Consider the following 18,035-nt stretch of genomic DNA (forward strand, 5'->3'; position numbering starts at 1 on the left):
TTTTTGCACCTCTCCTTGGTAATTCACTCTACTGTGTCTTTTGCTCTGGAGCCACAAGTTGAAACTTCCCCCCAGGGTATCTTCTGTGCATTGTCATAGTATGGCAATGTGGCCAGTGAGGAGACAGATACACCTGTCTCCTTACTGGCATGCATGCCTGTAGATGTGTTATTCTTGGTCTTTGAAGGTTATCAGGTTCAGCCTGCCGCCTTCTGCTAATCCAGTGTGCAACTTGATCCTGGAAACTTCTATCCAGCATTCAAAGGGTTAGGGCAGACACAGTGTAATGGAAATTTTCTTCTATATTAGCCCATGCAAGATTATTTTCCATCAGTGAGGCCTTGTTGGAGCCTGACCAGGCAATTTGGCAATTGTTACCCTTTTACTGTCATCTGTAAAATGAACGAACTACAACTGCTAAATGCCCAGGAATACTGAGTACCTATATGGTTTCTGCTGTCTTTTTCCTTAACTTCCATGGCTGCATCAGAGGAATTTAGAGGCATGTGTCTCACAGGAAAGAGGGTTAAGAGGCTGACTGCTAGAAGAAAAAGACTGTTCTCCTATATCCCTCAGATTTCATTAGTGAGCTGTTTGGGCTTTGTTCACCAGTAAGAACTCGTCAGTAGAGTATCTGCAACTGCAGAATCTGTCTTGAATGGTACCTTAGAGGACTTTTCAGCCACCGCCACCAATTATTCCATAGTGCTGAAAACTGCTCATGATTTATCAGGTACCTCCTCCTCTTGGTACCCTTTGTACTTTTATTTTTGCACAGGGCTCCCAAAGGGAATGGAGGAATCTACAGGAGAGAACTGATTTAAGTCCTTCACTCCTTTAAAGCTATGTCATCCTATATTCCCTCACAATCTTTCTAATGACTCATAGTAAGAATGAGACAGTTTCTACCTCCTTCCCCTAGGTTCTCCTCGAGGTTAACCTCAACAGTCATTTAACCAGCCTCATGGATGACGGCTCTTTATCCATCATGCACTGTCTGCATCATTCCCACCAGATCATTCGTGCATATCAGCACCCTTAAGTATGTGTTGGAAGACTTTTGATACTGTTTCTCCTTTCTACCTTTTACTGTATGCAACTACAATATCAGCCGCCATCTTAAGGTCCTCTTATATTCATTGCTTGACCTTAGATACAAATGGTCATTTGATTAACTTCACTATCCTATTACCTTCTAAGCTTCTGTCAGTTTCCAGGAGTCTGGTGGGTTAACATTGTCTACGGGACAGATGCCCACCCAGCCGCTCACCCACTCCCCCTCCTCAACTGGACGGGGGGAGAAATAAGATGAAAAAGCTCGTGGGTAGAGATAAAGACAGAGAGATTGCTTAACGATTAACATGGCCAAAATGGACTTGACTTGCGGAAAATTAATTTAATTTATTGCCAGTTGAAATATATTTGGGTAGTGAGAAACAAAGACAAAATGAAAGCAATACCTTCCCCAACACCCTACTGCATCTTCCCAGGCTCAGCTTCGTTCCCAACTCCTTCCACTCCAACCTCAAGTGGCTCAGGGAGAAAGGAAGGTTGTGGTCAGTCCATAGCAGCCCCTCTCTGCTGCTCCTTCCTCCTCAAGCTTTTCCTCTGCTCCTGCGTGGATCTTCTTCACAGACCACAGTTCTTTCTGGAAACATCCACCTGCTCTGCCATGGTTCTCTCCATGGTCTGCAGGGAAACATCTGCTCTGGCACCATGGAACATATATTGGCCTTAATGTTAACACTTCTGTTTCTCTCTCTTTTTTCCTCCATGCTTCCTTGGCCTTTGTGGCATTTCCCCTGAGGCACCACCACCGTGGCTGCAGGGATCAGCCGTGCCCTGGGGTGGGAACCAGCTGTGTCCAGCACGGGGAAGCCCCAGCCTCTCCCCACAGAAACCACCCTGCAGCCCCCCACTGCCAGCACCTGGTCACCTGTACCAAGTACAAAGAGACACTAATTTTAGCACAAGAAAGCTGCTGTTTTGGTGATACTCCACAGTATGAATTGATGATGTGCAAAGATACGATTCTGTTTCTGTAGAGATTATTTCCTTAGATTGAAGAACATTTTGTAGGAATGACACTGTTTTGAACTTCCATGCAAGTTGCTTTTATGAATTTGCAAGTTCAAGTCCAGGCGATCATTTCTCTTTGAACATATTGGCATGGCTCCAAGGTCACTTTTGGTCTTTCAACTGTGAGGGCACTTATTTTCCCATAGCTTCCAGGCTGACCTGCTTGTAAGATCTTAGGTCTGTGGTTGATGTTGACACTTAATTTGTCCACAGCTCCCACATATTCAACAGGATCCTGGCAACAGCTACAGCCATTTTTGTTGGCAAGACATCCCCTTGAATTCTTACCTTGATGTGTGGGCTCATGAGGGAATTGTCCCAGGAGAAAATATTCAGTGGCAGTGTGATGCTTTCATTCTTTGACAACTCTGCTTTTCTTAGCAGCATTAACCATTTATTACCATTTTCAGGGTAAAAACTGGCTGGATGTCCAAGCCCAGAGAGTTGTGGTGAACAGAGATAAATCCAGTTGGCAGCCAGTCATGAGCAGGGTTCCCCAGGGCTCAGTGTTGGGGCCACTCTTATTTAATATCTTTATCAATAACCTGAATGAGGGGAACAAGTGCACCCTCGGTAAGTTTGCAGATGACACCAAGTTGGGCGGGAATGTTGATCTGCTCAAGGGTAGGAAGGCTCTGCAGAGGGATCTGGACAGGCTAGATCAATGGGCCAAGTCCAATTGTATGTGGTTTAACAAGGCCAAGTGCCGGGTCCTGCACTTGGGTCACAACAACCCCATGCAACACTACAGGCTTGGGAAAGAGTGGCTGGAGAGCTGCCTGGCGGAGAAGGACCTGGGAGTGTTGGTTGACAGCTGCCTGAACATGAGCCAACAGTGTGCCCAGGTGGCCAAGAAGGCCAACAGCATCCTGTCTTGTGTCAGGAATCGTGTGGCCAGCAGCAGTAGGGAAGAGACTGTGCTCCTGTACTCGGCCCTGGTGAGCCCACACCTTGAATATTGTGTTCAGTTTTGGGCCCCTCACTACAAGAAGGAGATTGAGGTGCTGGAGCATGTCCAGAGAAGGGCAACAAAGCTGGTGAAGGGTCTGGAGAGCAAGTCATATGAGGAGAGGTTGAGGGAACTGGAGTTTTTTAGTCTGGAGAAGAGGCTGAGGAGAGACCTTATTGCTCTCTACAGTTACCTGAAAGGAGGCTGTAGTGAGGTGGGTGTTGGTCTCTTATCCCAGGTCACTAGCAATAAAATGAGAGGGAACGGCTTCAAGCTGCATCAGGGGAGGTTAAGGTTGGATATTAGGAAAAATTTCTTCACTGAAAGAGTGGTCAGGCATTGGAACAGGCTCCCCAGAGAGGTGGTGGAGTCACTATCCCTGGAGGTGTTCAAAAGACGTGTAGATGTGGCACTTCAGGGCATGGTTTCGGAGACGTGGTGGTGTTGGGGTGACGGTTGGACTCGATGATCCTAGAGGTCTTCTCCAACCTTAATGATTCTATGATTTGTCCGTTCTTCCTATTCAGCATGCAAAATTCAGGACAGGTACAGACATTTGGGATGACTTATCTTCTGCTGAGCATATTCAGCCCTTTTTATCCAATAGCTTTCCATGTTCCCAAACTGACTTACCAGGAAATTTGGCAGTGTGTATGTGCATAACACCTTCTCAGGCACCTTGTCAGGTGCTTCACCTTTGTTTGCCTATTGTTCATGGTCCAGTCTGGGACCTGCTTTTTAAAAAGTGGTTGGTATCTTGAAAGTGGCAGCACATAGTAGTATGGGATGGAGAGCACATTCAAGCAATCTGCTACACGGGATCTGTGGTGTTTGATGGAGCTGTGCCTTCACATTGACATCTTGGAAGTCGATGCAATTCATAATGTATATACCTTTGAGAATTTGAAGTATAGGTTTGCCAATGCACGTCATACAAACAACGAAAAGAAAGAATTTCCTTTGTCTGGAAGCAATGGAGCTCAACAGATGGCATCATCTGTGAAGATGACATTTCAGTAATTCCTTTGTGTGACTCTTTGAGACCATTTTGGAAAATTTCAGCACATCTGGTTGATGATAAGTGAGAAGTAAGGCTTGAGCAGTTAGCATATAACTTTTATGAGCCCTTAGAGGAGGTATTTGGTATCAGTCCCTTCCAGCAAAGCTTAAAGCTTAAAGAAAATACGGTGAAGTGACTTAATGCAGCAGTGCTCTTCAGTGCTTGCTTCCCAGATATCTGTCATCTGATCACTTTGAGTTCCTTCCAAACACTGGCTGAACATTATATTCTTCCCAAGCGGCCTTCCAAAGCTTGGGAGGATAGGCTGTAATCGTTCATTGCATAAGTGTACTCTAAGATCTTCTGTAAGAAGCTTGATGGCAGACTATGTACTTGGACTGAAAATGTATAGGGGCACACTTTCCTGGGCAGAAAAGAAAAAAAGTTTTCACACAGAGAATTCACATGCAGTCCACAACTACATTTGTATGGCTCCTCATTCTGGCTTACCCTTCCACTTCAGTCTCTTTTTCAAGGCAGAATTATATCTAAGAGATTTGAATGGTGGCCACTACACTCTCCCTATAAACAACGAAGAACAGAGAAGAGCTAGGGTGTTTACCCATCAGAAAAGGGGATGTGTTGACCAAGCATACCAGTCAGTGGCCTGTAATCTTTGCAGTTCCTGTGGTGATACAGCCTGGTGGTGTAAAACTAAAAGGGAACTGTGTGACAGCAATTACTTCCATGTAGTTTAGGTAGGACCCTTTCAGCTTTGGGAGAAACCAGACTACAGTCCATTTGACAAGGGGGAAATATATTTAACAGAATGTATGTAGCAGCCAGGTAACTAATGCAATAATTACCCGAATAACCCTATCACTCAGCAGTTCCCTAGATTAGTTGTCCACTCTTCCTGTGTGTGTTCAGGAACTCTAAGTTCATCTCTTGCAGATTGGTTCTTTCTGCAGTTGATGAGAATGTATGAATCTTACCTTGTGTTTCTCTATGCATTTCCCTTAACACACAACTAAAATCAAGAGCTGATCTCCTTTAGCTATCAATTTACTCCTCTGTTAACTTGCTTTTGATAACCGGTGTATAGGCAGAAGTTGTAGCAATCTAACCACAAAACTCAAGCTACATGCGGAAAAGCATGTTATGCAAACTTTTTATCACATTTTAATAGGCAAAACCAATATTCATCTGTTCCTATTTTATCTATGTGTGATTTTTCTTCAATTTTTTTCAACAGCAGAGTTTTATGCCACAAACATGAAGTTTTGGTCATACACCTCCATCCTACTAAAATGCAAATCCATGAGTTTTTCTTCAAGAAAAAAGAAGATAGTTTGCTGCTAAGTCCACAAAACCCCACTAAAATGGCTTTTACTGATTATACTTATGTGCTTTGGATGGCAAGTGGAGCAAATTGTTGCCATTTCTGATAAATACAAACTTAGTAACCAAAAGCATACATGTGGTTAGAAAGTATATTAAGATAGTTTATTTATTATTCTATAGCTATATTGTGCTGCCTGAATTGATAATAATAATAAAAAAATCCTTTGCTCTCATAGATGTGTTTTTACAATGTTCTGGGACAGAAATTTTTGGCGTTTATTTCTCACCTCTTTCACCATTATCACTAAAGTAATGTTTGCATCACTTTGCATTTCACTAACATCTTCAGTGGCACTTGTTTGTTTTTCCATGCACTGACTCACAGTAAACATTACATCAACTACTCTTGTCATGTGTCTGAGAAGTTCTGGATTCGTGTTGATTCTGTGTGCTGGGTCTGGCTGTGATGGAGCTAATTTTCTTCATAGCAGCTCATATAGTGCTGTGTTTTAGGCTGGTGACCAAAGCAGTGTTGCCAACACAGGGGTGTTTTGGCTGTTGTGGAGCAGTGCTTACACAGTGTCAAGGCCTTCTCTGTTTCTCACTCTTACTGCTCCATGAGTTGGCTGGGGGTGGGCAAGAAGCTGGAGGGGGATACAGGCAGGACAGCTGACCCTAACTGACCAAAGGGACATCCCGTACTGTATAACATCATGCTCAGCAATAAAACTGAAGTGCGGTGGCATTTTTCCAAAGTAGCAGTTGCTTGGGGACTGGCTGGGCACCATTCTGCTGGTGGTGAGTAATTGCCTTTGCATCCTTTGGGGTTTTTTTCCCCTTTGTTTTTTTAACTTATTAAATGTATGTTACGTCAACCCATGACTTTGCTCATTTTTGCCCTTCTCTCCACCGTCCTGCTGAGGGGGAGTGAGCAAGTGACTGGAGGGGACCTTGCCTGACAGCTGGGCTCAACCCACCACATTCCCTCAGCCTCAGTGCCACCCCCAGAGGGACCTCTGTGGCTAACTTCTGCCACATGCTCACAATGAATCACCCACAGTATTCTCTCTTCTGTTAGGTATGATTGTTTATTTGTAAGTTTATATGTAGTAGTCTTTTTAGTGAGTTAAAGGTGTGTCCAGAGGTGAGAGCCCTGCCTGACTAGCTGGAAAGAACTGTTTCTTTCACAAGGAACTAAAAATGCCTTTATAAAGAAATACTGTGACAGCCACTAAGAAGGTCTCTTTACTATCTAGATATGTTATGTTTTAGCCTGGCAATACTCAATAAACATCAGCATTTCTGAAATTAAAAGAACATTAATAATTCTTTGGGAATTGGTGTGATATCTTATCTTGAAGTATCTTGAAGCGATATCTTAAAGTATCTGGTAGTAGAAGTATCTGGTTTATAAATTCCGGGAAGCTATACTAAAGGTACTCCATCAAGAAAATAGTCATGTGAAGTTATATACTTTCCCTAATCTTTCAGTGAGGGGAGTGTTGAAATACGGGGTTTCCTTGTGGAATCCTAACACAGGGCTGTATAAATACCATCAGAGTTGATTGATAGCCTCCTGATCTGACCCAAATTACAGGAAGCTACCCGGGCATGATATTCTGCATGCTTTTCTTTAACCAAAGAAGACCAAAAGTCTTCAAAATAAGAAACAACCCATGTTTTAGTAGCATGAAAACTAGACGATTTAACCTCTTTGTAATAAAAGCTTAGCATCATGTCAGATGAAAAAGAGAAAAAAGGCTAGATGCAATCGTCCCCCACCCACCACGATCTTGCAGGTGAGTTTTCAGTCTCTCACTGCCTTTATGAAGTTTGGTGAATTTGCATCTTCTTTGATCCTATTTTCCTATCCATCACCTCTGAGCCCAGGTTCTCCTCTGTGCTCTCCTAACAGTAGCTTCAGTTTCTCTGCTTAAGCTGCAGTCTGCTTCTTCCCTGCTATGCCTGTTGACTCCCATCTGGGTTGTTCTCTGGAACTTTTCTTTTAACCACAGCCCACTGTGTGGCTCCTTATGGAAATAAATAATATTTTCCCTTTCTGTAGGGATAACTGTTATTATTAAGGGAACATAATGCTGACTTAAATTAGAAGCAAATATAATGTGCAGCCTATTGCAGCAGCACACCGGTACAAGACAGTCTAGGAGAACCACAGAAGTGCTTTTCCAGTGTTAGTAAGACAAAGGGGTTTAGTGTCAGCCACAGTATTTGTACCTTGGTCCCTCCCCTCACTTGTCAGTCACTCTTCTTTCCTCATTGTGTTTAAATTTTGTGTAAGGTCCAACTCAGTTTGAGCTTTGCAAGTTTTATTTCATCTTTATGTTTTCTACTTCCAACACATATCATTCTTTGCTGCTTCTTTGTGTGTGTATGTTTGTGTGTGTTCTTCATTATTCCTTGTACTGTCCTCTAGCTGGTGATTGCCAGATACTTCTGCCACTTTAATAAAGAAAATTTCACACCTCCCATCTTTGACAATTTCAGTTCTTTAACTGATTCTTTTAATTTTGTGCATTTTATTTCCAAAAGAGAAAATCTGCATTGAAGATGTGATTTTCTTTGTTTAAATTATGGTGATTTCTGTTTGGTCCTTCCAGAGTTAATCTGGGTGACTAGTGTTTCTGTAGTGTCCTTGAGATTTATCAAATTAAAATACAAGGTATCATCATCATCTTTTTTAGGCTGAATGTGTATTTGATGCATATAAAAAAAAATCAAAAGTTTAGCTGAGGAGTAGAGACTCTATAAATATCAAAGTATTTGGTCCTCTGTTATACATGTTAAGTTCATCTCATAGTTGTGTGATTTCCCCTAGAACCTACTTCTCTAATAACATTAGCGAGCTCTCTCCACATTCATTCTCAGTCCCAGGATCTTCCACTCTCATTGATCTTCTACGTACAAGTTTCCATTATTTCAGTAACAATAAATTGACTTTGTGTATCTTGGCAGCTTTGACATTTCACTGTGTTGTTTCATTTCTTTTCCCAACTGCAAGCAATGTAGCAGAGGCAGTTTTTATAGAAAACTATAGTAAATGGAGGCCATTCCTGATCCCTGGCAAATAAGCCCTTCAGTGCTGTTTGCTTAATGGCTTCACTCTAAACTAAGTATCTGAATGTACCTATTGGGCATGCAGCGAATAGCTGAGCCTCTGAGCCTGAAAAATAGACAAATAACACATTTGCCAAGCCAGCAGGAAGTGCACTCTGCTCTTAAAGGTAGAAGCCAGCTAAGCTGTGTGTTATAAAGAAAGTGTCAGTATTGAGAGGAACATGGTGATCACATTTTTTGTAAATTTGTGATTTTTGGTGTGCATCATAAAAATAAGAAAGTAACAAAGGAACTGGCAACTGTTATATGTTAAACCATTGGAAATGTACCTCTTATTTTGTGCTCCTTCATCTAACAGAAGTGAGATTTGGAAATGAAAGAGTAGAGAAGGAAGAAACATTTAATAAAATGGAACTTCGGGGAACATTAGCATAAAATCATTAATTTCCTATTTTATTAGTATTAATGCTATGCTTTTTGAAGGCAAAAAGGACTAAAAGTAAGCAACTATGTCAGTGCCTGTCACTTTCTTCTGTGGTTTAAACCTCCTTCTTATTTCCATACCTCGCTTCTACCTACTTTACTGTGCAGTGTTTACTAGATTCTGATATTTATATAGTCATCTACTGAGAGTTGCTTTCTCTGTATGTAATAGTAAACAGAAAAAAACATTCTTTGATTGTGTCACTGTCTCAGTATACAGATTCTCATTCCAGGTTACAGAATGCTGTTTTACAGACTATTGTTCTCAGTGCAGGCAGAATAGTATGGAAAATCAGATGAAAAAATTAAAAACAAATATATTTATAAAATGTATTTAAAAATTAACATAAGTTAATTATAAGATGAAATGTTAATGTAAACCTGAAATGGTAGTATTCCGCTTTTTCACTTGATCCTGTATTGTTTACCATTTCTGAGCTCATGTGTACTCAATACCTGAAAAACAAGGCTATTGATTTTGCCTTGTAATCAGTTTGTGAAAATGGTAAAAATTACTTGTCCATGCTGCAAGCCCGCTGTCTGTATTCTGGTAGTTTCCTCGAATACAACAGAATACTTTTGAACCCTTTACTGGAGTTGAGGAAAGGGATTTGAATGAATCAGATGTATTTAGTTAAAAAATGATTCCTGGTTAACAGTGTAAATGAGTGCATGAATGCAAACCTCTGTGTGTGTACACACGCATGTGCATGTATATACATGTTTATATATGTAAGTTTATTCCTTTTGGCTTCTGAAGTTCTAATAGCTGAAATATCATGTGAAAAGCCTTCTACTAACATGGCAAAAATTCCCTGCCGAAGAAATGCCTGAGATCATCAGGCATCCTGTGATTTGTAGAGTTTTTGCAGAAAAGTGCCTGGGGGACCAGTTGAATGTGAGTCAGCAATGTGCTCTTGCAGCAAAGGTGGCTGATGGTATCCTGGGATGCATTTGGAGGAGCTTTGCCAGCATGTCAAAGGAGGTGATCCTTACCCTATGCTCAGCACTGGTGAGGCCACACCTGGAGTACTGTGTCCAGTTCTGGGCTACCCAGCATAAGAGTCATGCCCATACTGGAGACAGTCCAGCAAAGAGCCACAAAGTTGATTAAGGGACAGAAGCATCTCTCCTGTGAGGACAGGCTGAGAGACCTGGGGCTGTTCAGCCTGGAGAAGAGAGGGCTCTCATCAATGTGTACAAATACCTGAAGGAAGGGTGTAAAGAGGACAGAGCCAGGCTCTTTTCAGTGGTTTTCAGTGACAGGACTAGAGGCAGTGGGCACAAACTGCCCACATAGGAGGTGTCATCTGAATATCAGGAAAAACTTTTTCACTGTGAGGGTGACTGAGCACTGGCACAGGTTTCCCAGAGAGGCTGTGGAGTCTCCATCTGTGGAGGTATTCAAGAGCCATCTGGGCATGATCCTGAGCAACCGGCCCTAGGTGACGCTGCTTCAGCTGGGGGGTTGGACAAGATGACCTCCAGAGGTCCCTTCAAACCTCAGCCATGCTGTGATTCTGTGACATACCACAGCCTTCGTGACTAGTTATTCTCTTTTCTAGCATCCTGTATTGGTTGCTACTGGAGATAAACGATAGAGGTTCAGTGCCTTGTGAAGATAGTTCTTTACTCTCATCTAATATTGCTGTTTCTAGGAGAAAGTTGGGGGAAAAATATTTTTTATCGTCAGATGTACTTTGTTGTGGCAGTTGAAGCATCCTCAATGGCTGCAGAATAGTGGAAGGGAGGGCTCAATGCTCTCTGAGTACCAGATCTCTATACTGTTATTAACAACACTTGTAATCTCTGTGAAGTCTGACTGGAATACTAAATGTTGTTAGCTTAGTAAGATGTATATTGCATGAACACCTTTTTTTATATATCATTCTAAAGCCTTGAAAATTTTGTGACAGTTGGAAAGTTGTTTTTTTTTTTTCAACCAGAAGGAATGTGCTAGAGAAAGAATACAAACACATTAGATTCTCAAGAAAGGGAATGTGCCTTACCCTGTGGTGTTTGCCCTGAATAACAGCCTGAGGTATGTTCACAGTAAAAATAAAAGAGGTGAGACTTCATCTTGAGAAGAATAGAGCAGGTCATCACTGAGTCTTACAGTGATGCTACGGAGGGAGAGGAGGGAACTCAATTCCAGGATCTGGGTGATGGGAGCAAGGAAGCAGTTTAGAATCTGCAATGCACGTTTAATTATTTTAATACTTGTTTTCAGTTTATTTAAAATGAAGAACTTCATACTTCCAGTTTTTAGAATATTGTTTGGTTTCTCCTCTAGATCACCTAGCGCATAATGTGGGTTAATGTGAATCTGATGTTCTTGTCTACTCTGGCTTTCCTGGAAAATATCAGTTCCAAATAAAATTCTAAATACTGTAGACAGTGACTCTTAAGAGCATGAAACTCAGGCCACGTATGAAACTCTCAGACTAGGTGTGTTTTTTCACAGATATATGAACAGTATACAGGTCAAGGTGGGGGGAGATAGAAATGAGTGCTGGAACAAGAGGAGATGTTCCACATAAACCAATATCTCCCTCTGACAATGAGTAGGAAGTACAGGGATAGTTCACAGCTCTGGGGAAACACATATTGTCATAAGTGTCTCAGGACTATGATACTCAAACTGGGGGGAAAACAAAAACTAAAACAAATAATTAGGTAACCAAATCCTACTGCTTACCTCACTCCTTTGCTAAAGGTTTTTGTTTCCTCAGGAGACATGAAAAAACAGGTCATGGGTCCACATCTCAGTCGTTCAAAGTTAAACTGCCATTAATCTAAATCTATGCTAATATGTTAAATTATAGATTTATTTTCCTATTCTGTTACATTTGTCACAGGGGCAGTAGCATCTAGCTGAAAGACAGTGCAGACAACAGTGCATAGTAACCTGTCAGTTGTCTCATCAAAAATTGATAAAGGTTTTAAATATTTACTCACTGGTAGAGTTCATTGGTTTTGGAACACAAAAATTTGTCTTGTCGTACTAAAGAGAATTAAATGCATCTTGGAAGTACATGGATTAATTACCTTCTTCACACATAGTTAATGTTTCTATGTGATCTGTCTACTGTAGATACACTTCTGGTCACTTAAACACACGTGACTAATATCTTGGTGGCCTTGGAATACATGCATGCTCCTAAACACCTTGTTATCCATCAGGCAGCTCTCCTTTTTTCTATGTTCCTAACACTGCAAACCACTGTAATACCAGTTCTCACCTGGTTCTGATAGCTTATATATGCCACACTGTTAGACTTAGGATTCTCTGAATTATCTTGGGGAATTGAAGACATTTGTTGAAAGGCGTAGTGTGCTAGCTGATGTATTCCTTACATCTTATGTGAGGAATACTGTGTTTAGTATTTAGCTACCTTGAGACCCCTCTTGTCTTAAAACAAGCTGAACTAGAAAAATAAAATTACTTATTTACAGTATACAAAAACAGACAATCCAGTTAGAGATGTTTATAAAAGATGCACAGGCATGATAAAAGCAAGCACAAAATAATAAAAATTTATGAAGAAATTTTCTTCTTGTCTCTCCCTTCTTCAGCTCAGGTTTTTTGACTTTCTTAGAACTCTGACAAAATGAACCCTTTCTGAATACCATATATGTCAGGTTTAATCGACCAAAGGAAAGCCTGTTTTGTTGGAACATTTTAGCCATTTTTTCCTTCTGAAGACCTCCAGGTGTTCCAGATAAATACAGTCATTGTCCCTGAAACATATGTATTTCTTCCTTATGCGGGGGATAGTCTGACCACCATATTAGTATTAATTCCTTCGATATGCAGATGTCTCTATTTCAAGTAAGGTGTTCTCTCTTTTAATTCAGACAGAAGATGTACAACTGCTTGCTTCAACCCCTCCCTTTTTTGTAACTCAACATTTAAGATTCAGTAAGAAGTGTTTCACACTGAATCTTATTTTAGAGATCATAGAGACCCATGGGTATCATTAAATCCATCAGTACATAAACACATACTTGACACAAACGTCTCTTGGGTCAAATGTTTGTACGTCTGAGCTATTGGTTATTGACTGGACAAGAATCAGACCTACAGAAGTGGACTGGCTTTGACTAAAAACTAGTTCAGGATGATGGACTTCAAACATCTTTCTTCTAATGTCCTGTATTATATTGGTGTAGCCCAGTGTACAATATGTTTAACTTCAGCATCACTCTGAAAAGCAAAAGTGCAGGGAGATGAGTTGATTTCCACAGTTAGTTCAAGGAGTCTGTACTAGATAAGAAACATAAGTCTGTTTTCCAAATTTCATTCTACATGTTCTAGTCATCTCGGGCCAAAATATTTTTCAGCTTGTACATGGGCAAGGTATAGTACCACATTAACAGGAGAAAATAAAAAAAGATAAATTACAGAACTTACTAAGAATTGCAACAGCAAACACAGTTAAGTAAATCATGCTTTATGCTTATAAGCATAAACACTGAAATTGTTTACAGAAGGGCCAGACATTGCTAGCCATAAAACTTAGGGAGTTCCTTCCTTACTTCAGAGTCTTCGTATCACTTCTGAAATGCAACATTGCACTTGCTTAACTGCAAGGGAAGAGCAAGTTTAAAAGATAAGGATCTTGGACAAGGACAAACTTTCATAAAAATGGAAAGGGAATTTCCAAGTACCTTTGAATCTTTCAGACTTACTGATTTTAATTAATCCTTTGTGGCTTAATGAAGCATTCTGAGCCAGAACAAACTGGCAGAATCATGGGAAACTGACAGTGAAACACACACAAGTTTTACCCTGCCAGTCAATTTAGGTGAGGACATGATGCAAGAGGAATGTCAATGTCCGTTATATGGTGAGCTGGCTCCATCAGAGTCTGAGACTGGGCAGATGACCAGTCTTGTTCCCGCTGTAAAGCACAGAAATCCAGAAGGTGTTTTACCTATACTGGTCTGCTTACAGATCCAGTGCGAGGGCATAGTCTCAGTTATTTGCCCTACAGCACAGGAGACTGGAAGGACTCCTGACTTTTTGTTTTCCCATAGCAGGAGAACTACCAGGGTAGCAAGTTTTGCAATATCTCATTTGAGTTGCTAGAACAAATCTGAAATGAAGAGCAGAAATGTAAACCCATAGCGCCCTAGACAGTTTGGGGAATTTTTTTCCCCCTCCTCTGTCTATTTCATTATGCTTTACCAATTTTGTTTCATGAAACTCTTGTGGTACGGTTCAATATCCATGGCAGATATGATAAATGCAGATTCAGGATAATCGAAATAAATTCTTTAAAATTTCAGTAGAAGCAGCTACATGAAAAAAATAATCCTGATTTAACTTGCTTCTTAGCCCTTCTTTAGTTGTGTTAGAATAACTGAATTAAAATGATTTTTTGAATGTTTGGTTCAGAATCACAGTTTCAGTGTAAAATCATCTATTATATTAACATATAAATTAAATGAAACCTGGATATTACGTGTCAGTTTATACAGTATTTCATTTCATGACCAGCACTGGTCAGGATGTAGGAGAGGTTTCAGTTCCTTTGTGTTTCATCCACTTTATTTTACATATGGCAGCATGTAGGCAATTTTGTCAGTACACCTTCCCATTTTTCCTTCCTATTTCTGTACTAATACTAGTACAGAACCTGAAACAATATTCCTTCTCCTGTATTTTAAGTCTTTTCTGTGATTACTTTTGCTTTTGGAACCAGTACCACTTTTCATTTTCCTACACATTTTGGAAGGTCATTAAACTCTAATAAAAATTGGTTTATACTATCTTATCTAACAATAAAAATACATGTGGATTAAAATTGAACTGAGTAGGAAAAGTATTAAAAATAGTAAATATTAGAAAGTGCAGTAACAAACAGCATAGTTACATCAAACCCCACCACCATCACTGTCTACTTCAGCAACACTTGTCAAAGGAAGGTGCATTCCTCTCTAGTTAGTGGCTATACAAATTAACCAGAATAACATTGTCCATTTTGCTTGAACTACTGGAGTTCAAATGCACAAGGTTTAATTTTTATTAATTGGTGTTTAAAAAGTTTAAACCAGCAAGAACAAAGGTGTTAACTTTTTTTGGTCAAGGTGATTTCTGAATGACTAATGTTGCTTTTTAACAAATCCCTGAAAATTTGGTGGCTTGAAGAGACTGGAGAAAATACATATCCTACCTGTAGCATGTTGCCTTGAATGCAGACAATCTTCAGTGATAACTAAATGGCATACAAAGGCGGAATAAGGTCCTGTTGGATTAAGCATGTTCTGTTTGCCTTGGTGCTAATTTGGTAGTCTGTATAGGTTTATTTTGTGCTGTATTTAAATAAATATCTAACCCAGGAACATGGATTGTAAAATGACATTTCTTAAAGAACAAATTCTTCTTTAGGGGGAAGGAAAAACATCAACACACTCCCAAGGAATTTAGGCTTTTTAAAAAAGGAGATTATTTTTGGTTTTCTGGTGTTGTCTGGTATTGAAGTTCAGTTGCAGTAGGTTTCAAGCAGGCTAAAACTGAGATAGTTAGTCAAATTTATCACTCTGACCAATCTGAAGAGAATACAGAGTTAAGAGTAGAACTTGCTTAATTTCAGAATTCATTATGACCATTATGTATGATTCTAATCACTAGCAAGAAGCAGAACTGGAGTAGAGAAACTTATCTCATTTTTATCTTATTTTTATCTTGGAGTTATGAATTAATTTCCAAACTGGTCATCATGTTGTTAGTAAACATAAATAAAAATGTTATTAGAGTATTCAAAAATGTGTATGTGAGCCATTTTGTTTCTGTTTAAAAGGTCACAGTCTTTTAGGGAGAGTTCTACAAGTCAGATTCCAAAATCAGGCATATTTCACAGGAATTTATAGTGAGAATTTTTAAGATATATAAAACCTATCTTGAGTGGAGAGAAATGAGGAAAGATTGTCATATGCTTTGTTTACTTTTGAGTTAATGATACTTTTTTAGTAAATGCTGTGTTCTTAAACTAAACTTTCATTATATTATTTATCAATCTGTACTGAAATAAGAGCATGCAAGCTCATTTCACGAGGAACTCAGTCCTAGGTTAATTCTACCTAACAGCAGCTGTAATTTGAGCTAGTCAGTGAGGGATGTTCATAAATGGTTTGACATATATGTGTGAACTTTTCCTACCAGGTAAGTATCTGTACTCATTTTTGTCAAGTATAAAGGGCATTTAAAGAGCATAGTTACTGTATGTCAAACATATCTGCATAGTTTCTGAATAGTGAATTGTATTAAATTAAATTTCTGGTGTTGCTATGACCCTGACATTTTCATGTAATTTAAATATTACAGTTTGTCAGCATATTTTGGGGTTGTCCTATGGAGGTAGGGGAATTGGACTTGATGATCCTTGCAGGTCCCTTCCAACTCAGGACATTCTGTGATTCTCTGATTCTATATTAATGTATTTTTGTAAATGGAAGGAAACCAAACTACATGTGAAGCCTACACTTTAATAGTCTGCTAAGCACAAACAGGTGTCTGTTCTCAAAAATAGCAGAATAAAAGCTGCTTACTTTTGATTATTTCTATCAATAGCCCTCATTCCTAAATATGTCTAATAAGACATTATTTTTTTGTATGGATAGCATAGCACTCCAAAGGTAAGTAACTATTTGACCAAAGTGTTTATGATGTAGTTATGATTACAAAACAAATTATTTAATATTACGTCAGAGGAACACATTGCATTCAAAATGTACACATATCAATGTAGGAGAGTTGATTAGGATCGCAATCGGTATGTTTGTCTTGGGGGGGAAGTAAACCATGTTGATAAAATTTTCACAGATAAGAGTGCTTGGGGGAATACGCAGATAAATGTTTATCCTCAAACCAAGCGATTAATTTGCTGTTCAGCATGCAAAATGGATCATAGGTTGCCATAGTGAATTTTCCCTATACCAACCTGACATTCAGAGTCTTGAATGAATTTAACCAGGCACAGTAGCTGCTGTAAATGTTAAAACTGTATTGTACCTGACCTTTGTGTTTATTGGTTCCTTTTGTTTCCTGTTTTTTGTTTGTTTGTTTTTACAAACCCAAGAATGAGGGCTTTTGTTGAAAAATATACATGGTGTGACTGGAACAATCATAATTAAGCTTTAGTGAAACTTCAGAAGAGGTTAAGGGAGAGAAGAAGCAGCAGAGCTCTAACAAGTTGATTTATGCAGCCAATATTAGAACACTGTTCAATTTTTTGGTTTTTTTAGGCAATGTTATGGGTCCCATGTCATTTCCAACTCAAAATTCTGTAACTGTTTCTGTCCGTGTTCATATTAGATTTTCAACAGATCCTGCATCCTGTTAATTTGAAAATTCTTTTATTTTCTATTCATAAAAGGCAGGAAAAAATAATAGCAAGTATCTCTTACAAAAAGTAAAGTGTGAAACTTAATAGGACAATACGTTTTCAAAGATTACCTGGTATAATTTGTCATGATAACAGCAGACTGCTGAGTATAACACTTGGCAGTTCATTGCACTTACTTTCTTGGCAAAGTAACTGATAAAGGAATCATATGGAAGAGAGTCTTAGGTTGTCCATTATCCATATCAATAGTCTATGTCAGTCATCATGGTTTATCAAAAGATATTGTTCTTTTAATATCCAAAATGTAACTTTGAGAAGGGCGGTGTTCACATCCAGTCCTTGAATGAGGGTTTTGCTTCTTTCTTCGTTCCAGGAAGCCTCAGCGCAATCCTCTAAAATGTGTTTGCTATACAGAGAGCCAACCTTTCATGTTCCGGCACCTGAACTTTACTGACTTCAAATGCCACCTTAAACAGTTACATAACTTTCCATGATGTCGCACTGTAGTAAAATATCTGCTTTAAAGTCTTAACTGCCCTTAAGCCTTTGTTGCTAAGGAAATAAATGATGAACTGTTAATGAACTTCTTTGAGCCCTTCCCATGGGTTGGAAGGCTGGTTCATTTTGTTTATTGTGTGCGGCATGGCACAGCGTGTTATGCTTCAGAGTGGTTGAACAGTGCAGAGGAAAGCATTTTGCCTTGTTTCAGCTGTGTCGTACTTGTGCAGCACATCTCTCTGCTGGGAGGGAGCGA

General features: G+C 39.6%; 1 protein-coding gene across 1 annotated transcript in view; it reads left to right on the forward strand.

Annotated features, from left to right (window-relative positions):
* The window catches only part of EYS (eyes shut homolog), an 888,772-nt gene that overhangs the window by 599,544 nt on the left and 271,193 nt on the right, over positions 1–18,035 (forward strand). The gene's annotated exons all lie outside the window — the stretch shown is intronic.

This window comes from Phalacrocorax carbo, chromosome 3, assembly GCF_963921805.1.
Source record: "Phalacrocorax carbo chromosome 3, bPhaCar2.1, whole genome shotgun sequence".
Taxonomy (NCBI): Eukaryota; Metazoa; Chordata; class Aves; order Suliformes; family Phalacrocoracidae; genus Phalacrocorax; species Phalacrocorax carbo.